This window comes from Berghia stephanieae, chromosome 15, assembly GCF_034508935.2.
Source record: "Berghia stephanieae isolate SIO BIC M18660-M18661 chromosome 15, UCSD_Bste_1.3, whole genome shotgun sequence".
Taxonomy (NCBI): Eukaryota; Metazoa; Mollusca; class Gastropoda; order Nudibranchia; family Aeolidiidae; genus Berghia; species Berghia stephanieae.
In genome coordinates, this window is record NC_088374.1 from 4,169,197 (window position 1) to 4,176,696 (window position 7,500).

Below are 7,500 nucleotides of genomic sequence, written 5' to 3' on the forward strand. Positions count from 1 at the left end.
CCTCTAAAATTGTTCACAGAACGTAACGAAATGCTTTACTGAGGCCATGTCATCAGAGACGCTATACAGATGAGAAAAGAAACGAGAGTTGTTCTCTCTGTCACAACATTGCTTCGCGTTTCATAATGGTAAACCGTTTGTGCTTTCCTATTTCGTGCCGGTAAACATTAAATTGGGATCTATAAGATTTTATCATTTTCCAATATTTTGATTTGAGTTCGGACTCTTATCAAAAACACTGTAAACATTAATTTGTACGGCAGGAGATCCAGGAGCAAAAGAGAAAGAAGGAAAGGAAGACAAAGAGACAGATTTAGAGCTAGAGATATATAGATAGATAGATACATAGATGGATAGAGAGTGAGAGAGAGAGAGAGAGAGAGAGAGAGCGAGGGCAATATACTGATAATATCTGATATAGGTTGATACTATAAAGTAGTAATGAATGAAGGGGATATGGTTAGGGGAGTGGTATGTAATTATGAACGGACAAAGAAAGAGAGAGAGAGAGAGAGAGAGAGAGAGAGAGAGAGAGAGAGAGAGAGAGAGATACAGAGAGAGAGAGAGAGAGTGGTCGGCCCTAGAGTATTGGAAGTATATTTCACGCTAGAAGTTGAAGATTGGGGAAATAATATGTAAGAATAAAAATACAATTTACGAAATCAAAAAAACACACACATGGAAAATTTGTTTCTAGGGTCTATTCCATTGGGAGACTGGACAGATCCAGGCGTCAGCCGCAGTCCAGCACCGCAAATTGTGCTATGTGACTTGCTCAAGGCCACACAGAGGATCTCTCTCTCTCTCTCTCTCTCTCTCTCTCTCTCTCTCTCTCTCTCTCTCTCTCTTTATATATTACTTCCATATTTGACAAATTGTGATTTTTTTGCTTTTGTGTCTTGTTGTTTCGACATTTTTTTTAAAATTATGTATTGTCTACTTATAATTGATTCAAATTTAATCACTTTATTTTCTATCGATAGTCATCATCACTTCCCTTGAAAGTAATGTAAAAATGGATTTTGTTATAATGCTAATAATACGACTATTACCGGCTACTTATTGGATCAAAACGTAAGCGATAAAACTCAGGATGTATTCTTTATGTTTGAATTGTTACAATTCATTGCACTACGCCAATGGGTGTTGTTTTTAAAAATCCATTTTTATAAGAGGCTAATGATAACATGATCAAATGAGTGTTGTTTTTAAAAAACAATATTTATAAGAGGCTAATGACTTATGTTAACATGTCCAAATGGTGACGACTGCCGATGCTGACAGTCGACTGTTTACGGACACGAAATTCGTAACCAACGCGGCATCGCGATGATGGAAGACCCCCTCGTTTTCCTTTCTCTCCTTGAACATTCTCTGGTGGAATTCACACCATTCTATTCTATCACGATTGTCAGACATAGCAACGAATGACACGCTTCTAATCTCCAGTTTCAAATCTATGGAATCATTGTGTTGTATATTGTGACAGTGAAAATGTGTTGCCAAGCAATCTCTCAATGATTTTTAAATGTGCCTGGGTAGCTGAATTCATGCAACTTGTGGTGAGGAAAAAAGACAAAAATTATCATCCAAACATGTATATGTTATTTTTCCATATTCATTTGAATAAAGATAATAAACTTTGCATTATATATCAGCACCATCATTATTACCACAATACTTTCATCGGTTGCACCACCACTGCCACCGCTACCATCACCACCACAACCAACATCACAATCACTGCAACCTCACTCCCCACTTCACCACCATAAAAGCAACACTAGCAACACCACTACTACCAGTACCACCGCCACCATAACGTCTACCACCACCATCCTACCACCATCACCACCTACACCAGTACTACCATCACTACCACCACCGTTACCACCAACACCCCTACCACCACTACCATCCTACCAACGTCACCAACACCATCATCAACATTGCGAGCATCTCCACCATCATTACAACCATCACCACCACCACCATTATGACTCCGACCACCACCAACACAACCACACCACAATCATCATCACCACAACCATCAAGATTATCACCACTAGCATCACCACCACCATCATCATCATCACCAACATCGCCATGATCACCACTACTATCATCATAAACACTCCCACCACTTTCAATGCACTCAACACCTCCACCACCATCACTACCACAGTCATCATAACTAACACCACACCACTACAACAACCACCCCACCACCTCTTTACCCACATGCACTACCACTACCAGTGGACAGCGTTGCTCGGCGGTAACGAGTTCGATTACACACTGAGCTATATGCCTTGAAAAGGCTAGCTCAATTTGAGGCGCTGTACTGCGGCTGACACCTGACTTATTCCAGTCTTCCCGTGGAATAAACCTTAGAGCCACACTTCCCCTTTGGGATGAATAATATGAATTTTATTTATTTACTATCACCACCACCATCACCACCACCAGTTCCCTCACGACATCTTAAACAACAACAATCGTTTTTGCTAGAGCCATCACCATCACCATCATTCCCAAGACTACGACCACTACCTCCACCAAAACCAATTTAGTCCATATAATAATCATATTCACAGCAATCTCCCTTACCATAAATACTACGACCACCACCACGGCCACCGCCACGACTACCATCAGCAAAACGAATAATCTATCTCGTTGTAACTCACTAGTCTTTCCACAAATACATTTGGATCTACTTTCCATACTCCAATCTACAAAAGCCTGGCCTGGTACAACATAACACGACTTTATCCCAAGCACTTATTTCCACATCCCATTCCACGTGGGCATTGTATCAACCCTTCTGATAAAAATAATGGACTTAAAGGAAAACCAAAACATTTTCATTAAGGATTATCTTCACGTTGCTATTTTGTTTCGTTCTATAATTGATGTGATAAGTACAATTCCAAATTGTTTTAAGTGTCAACAGGATGAGCTAGGTCGAGATGATCTGCTTGAAAACATTCTACACGATGGGCGTGAATCTAATTTGTTACGTCCAATTTAGGACATGGAATCTACGTCTCTGAATTACAGTGTTTTACCAGATAAGAGACGAGAAAGATATTACGCACTATTTATTTATACACATTTTATTGGTTTGTTTATAACAACAAATTATAAACATAAACCATCCTTCAAAAATCGATTTATTGGACATTGGATAACTGGGACTCCAATCTTATTATCTAAAAAATCGATTATAACAAACAAGAAAGTACACGCCAAACCCTTCAAATAAAAACTGGGTACAATTGATCCATAAGTTGCTTACTCGCCCAAAGTAAAGATTTGATTCTGTCGGAATTGGTCCCATTATCTACAAAAATATCGCTTTCTTATAGGACTCAGACACATTATTTGAAGGGTTTTTTTGATCGAATTCACTTTCTAACAAGTTTTATTGACTGTTTCATGATAGGTTGGCTAGATACATATGTAATGTGGATTGAGTTGAATTATTCAATGGTATACAAACCCTGTTCTCTTATAATCAATTCCTGGTAGGTTTGTAGACGGCTAAACGGGATTAACGTCCTCTTGACAATATCTATTCTCCGTTCTCATTTATACGGACTGAGGCCACATTTTCCACTTGAGTGAATAAAAAGACAAGGAAGGCATTTATTTCACTGTGACTAGTCAAGCAATTGCATATTAGTTATTTCACTAGTCAAAGTGATACAAACTGGCAAGAATTTGTGGGTTGTATAAAGTAAAAACCAATAAATGAAAATAACAGGCGCAGAAAATTTTGCGCTCAAAACCCTTCTTCAGAAACAACAACAACAACATCATCCAAAAAAAGTTGCTGAAGGAGGCTTTTGAGCCCGAAACGTTTATGAAGTATTTCACGTCAGGATGATTGAGGCTAGTGACAGGATTTACGAGGAGTATTCTACCGAGCTGTCTATCTATTATTATTATTATTATTATTATTATTATTATTATTATTATTATTATTATTATTATTATATTATTATTATTATTATTATTATTATTATTATTATTATTATTATTATTATTATTATTATTATTATTATTATTATTATTATTATTATTATTATTCTATTATTATTATTATTATTATTATTATTATTATTATTATTATTATTATTATTATTATTATTAGTAGTAGTAGTAGTAGTAGTAGTAGTAGTACAACTGAACATCATAACATTCTACAAAATGATATATTTTCACTTTTCAAATGGTCTACAACATGGCATTTGGATTTTAATGTTTCGAAATGTAAAGTATTACATATAGGAAAAAATAATCCATGTCATAATTATTTTACCGATACTTCTATGTCAAATCTACTTTCCGTTGTGCCTTATGAAAAGGATGTGGGAGTTACTTTTGATTCACATTTGAATTTTGATTTACATATTGATAATTGTGTAAGCCGTGCAAACAGAATGATGGGAATAATATATAGAACCTTTATAAGTCTTGATAAAACCACATTTTTATATTTGTATAAATCGCTCGTTCGACCAATTCTAGAATACGGAAATTGCATCTGGAGCCCATTATATAAAAGACAATCTATTAGTATTGAAAGTGTACAGAGGAGAGCTACCAAAAAAATTTATACAATACAGTATTTATCTTATAAGGAAAGGTTAGAATTTCTTGACTTACCCAGTTTGAAATATTGAAGAATTCGTGGGGATTTAATTCAGGTTTATAGATTGGTACATGGTCTGGATAGGATAGACTTTTCTGATTTTTTTTTCATATTCTAATATTACTTTTACTAGAGGGGACAAGTTTAACTTTTTTGTCTCTAGATGCAAAACAAACATAAGACAAAACTGGTTCGGTATTCGTATTGTTCAGAAATGGAACAGTTTGAAATTTGAAACAAAGAATGCAAAATCTATGGATTATTTCAAGGTGTTAGTAGACAGGTATGATGGGAGATTTATATATGACGAATAATACTTGTTTGCTCTGCTGTTGACATGGCTTTCAATCTTGTATGTATATATTATGCATTATTATATTATTATGGTTATCTTCTATACGCGTGTGTATGTGTGTTGTGTGTGTGTGTGCGTGTGTGTGTGTGTGGTTGTGTGTGCGCTTTGCATGTCACGGTTAAAGATATATGTTTGTACACCACATGAGTACATTTAAGTTGAAATACTATCTTTACCACGTGTATCGTTATTGTAATATTTAATCAATAGATTTATGCATCACTAATTAATATTAAGGGCATTCAAAGGATCTTATCCTATTTTGCCCTATACCACATGTTATGTTATGTTATTATTATTATTATTGTTGTTATTATTATTATTATTATTATTATTATTATTATTATTATTATATTATTATTATTATTATTATTATTATTATTATTATTATTATTATTATTATTATTATTATTATTATTATCATCATCATCATCATTATATTATTATTAATATTTTTTAAAGCTAACAGACACAAAGACCGCTATTGCATGCAATTCACCGTACATTTGCAGTAGTAAGTGTGTACAGGTCACGTTGACATTTTTACAACTCACATGCCGTGCTTAGATATAACTTCTCGTTCATCGGTTTTATTATACAGCCCATCCGTCTAAACGCGAAAATGTTGCGATTTAGATAAGTTGGAATTAACCGAAGCCGAATTCCCTGTCTACAATAAGAAACACCACATGGCAGCACGGTTAGTTTTTAACAAGAAAAAACAACTTTGATGCAAGTCGACATCGTATTCCGATTGGATTTACTTTTACTCTCCTGATCTAAACATTTGTAAGATTCAAAGCGATTAGTCGTGATGAGAGACAATAGCTCTCACCAAACCCATTGGTCATATTAAACAGTTGCCGCTCCCAAAACAACGGATAACGCTCAGTTATTCTTTACAATTGTTAAGGTTAACCTTTCTAGACCATGCCTTGCCCCATTCATCCTACCTAATGGTCACGGATGACCTCACAAACCCATACTGCAATGCTCACCATCTTTCGTCTCTAACAGATTGATGACTAACCACTGTAGTGTAAACCCTTCTAACACTCGAGTCATCATTCTGTCATGATTTCACCCATGATGAAGTTTTATCATGAGATTTTGTTTGACTGATTTATTTTGGATTTGCCACTTTTTGAGGTTTAAAATTGGTTGCGATTAATCGAAGTTTGTTGGAATTAACAAGTATATATATATATATATATATATATATATATATATATATATATATATATATATATATATATATATATATATATATATATATATATTTCCGTTTCTTGGGAAATCTAGCGATTAAACGATAGTTGCGATTAACCGAGTTGCAGTGATCCGGACTGGACTGTAATACTAATATAATAATATAATGATATGTGACCTATTGTGTCTAAACGGTAATAGGTCAGGAGTGGAGTGGGTACAAATACTTTAAAAAGAAGAAAATAATCTAAGTTATAAGACTTTGATGAAAAATAAAAGTTTAATTGACAACAACACACAAAGTTCTTCAAAGCAAAGAGAAGACGTAAAGTTGATACTTGTCACCGTTTTAAATTGAAATCCACGTTTTATCAACTGGTTCACCCAGACTTAATACCGATTACAAGGGACGGGGCACATATCATGATTGCTATTTTACTGACGAATAAGACATCATAAGTAGAACTCATTTCAAGGTCACTTTATGGACGGGAATTTAAATATATCATTTCAACAGGAACCATTACGTGCATACCGTGAGTTAGTAGAATGTTCCTGAAATATAATTGCAAGTTTGAAACCATATTTTAAATAAATAACTAAGTATCTAAGTTTCCCTTTATTCATTTCATACGAAAATGTTGTCGCTATGGTCAATTCCAAGGGAAGACAGGAATTTCCCCGGCGTCAGCCGCAATGCAGAGCCGCAAGCTGAGCAAGGTCAGGTGCCAGTAGTAGTAGTAGTAGTAGTAGTAGTAGTAGTAGTAGTAGTAGTAGTAGTAGTAGTAGTAGTAGTAGTAGTAGTAGTAGTAGTAGTAGTAGTAGTAGTAGTAGTAGTTAATTTTGTCAAGATAGCAGACTGATTAAGTTTAAAAAACATTTTCATTTTTCTTCTGCTAAATATTATTTTTTCCTATGTTTTGTGATTTTAGATTTGTTAATTATCATATTGGATGTTATATAATTGTAATTTGTCTGATAACATGATAAGATTAAATACATTTTTAATGTGTCGCAATTCTAATATAATTGTTTTATAATGGGAAGCTATTCATGTGGCCAATAGATTTTTATAATTACATATCAAAACGCCAAAGTGGTAACCTTCGATGTCTCACAATTTAGGAGAGTTTATTTTTCTTTGTTTTTGTGTTTGAAGAGAGATAGAACGAAAGAGAGAGGCTGGGAAGTTCCATGCTTATTTTTAATAACATTGTGTATTGCTGTTATAAAACATACAATAATATTGTCCTTGACAGTTATAGTTCACGATGAT

At 34.3% G+C, this 7,500-nt stretch overlaps 1 protein-coding gene across 4 annotated transcripts in view; it reads left to right on the forward strand.

Moving 5' to 3' along the window:
- The first annotated feature begins 1,427 nt into the window (after window positions 1-1,427).
- The window catches only part of LOC144960661 (uncharacterized), a 325,884-nt gene continuing 319,811 nt past the window's right edge, over window positions 1,428-7,500 (forward strand). For 3 of the 4 annotated variants that reach the window (XM_078893936.1, XM_078893937.1, XM_078893938.1), the window contains exon 1: window positions 1,428-1,562. The gene's annotated coding sequence lies outside the window, so the exon portion shown is untranslated. Of the gene's footprint in view, window positions 1,563-4,678; window positions 4,944-7,500 lie in introns of those variants that run through there. The other variant, XM_078893935.1, reaches the window with a different exon arrangement.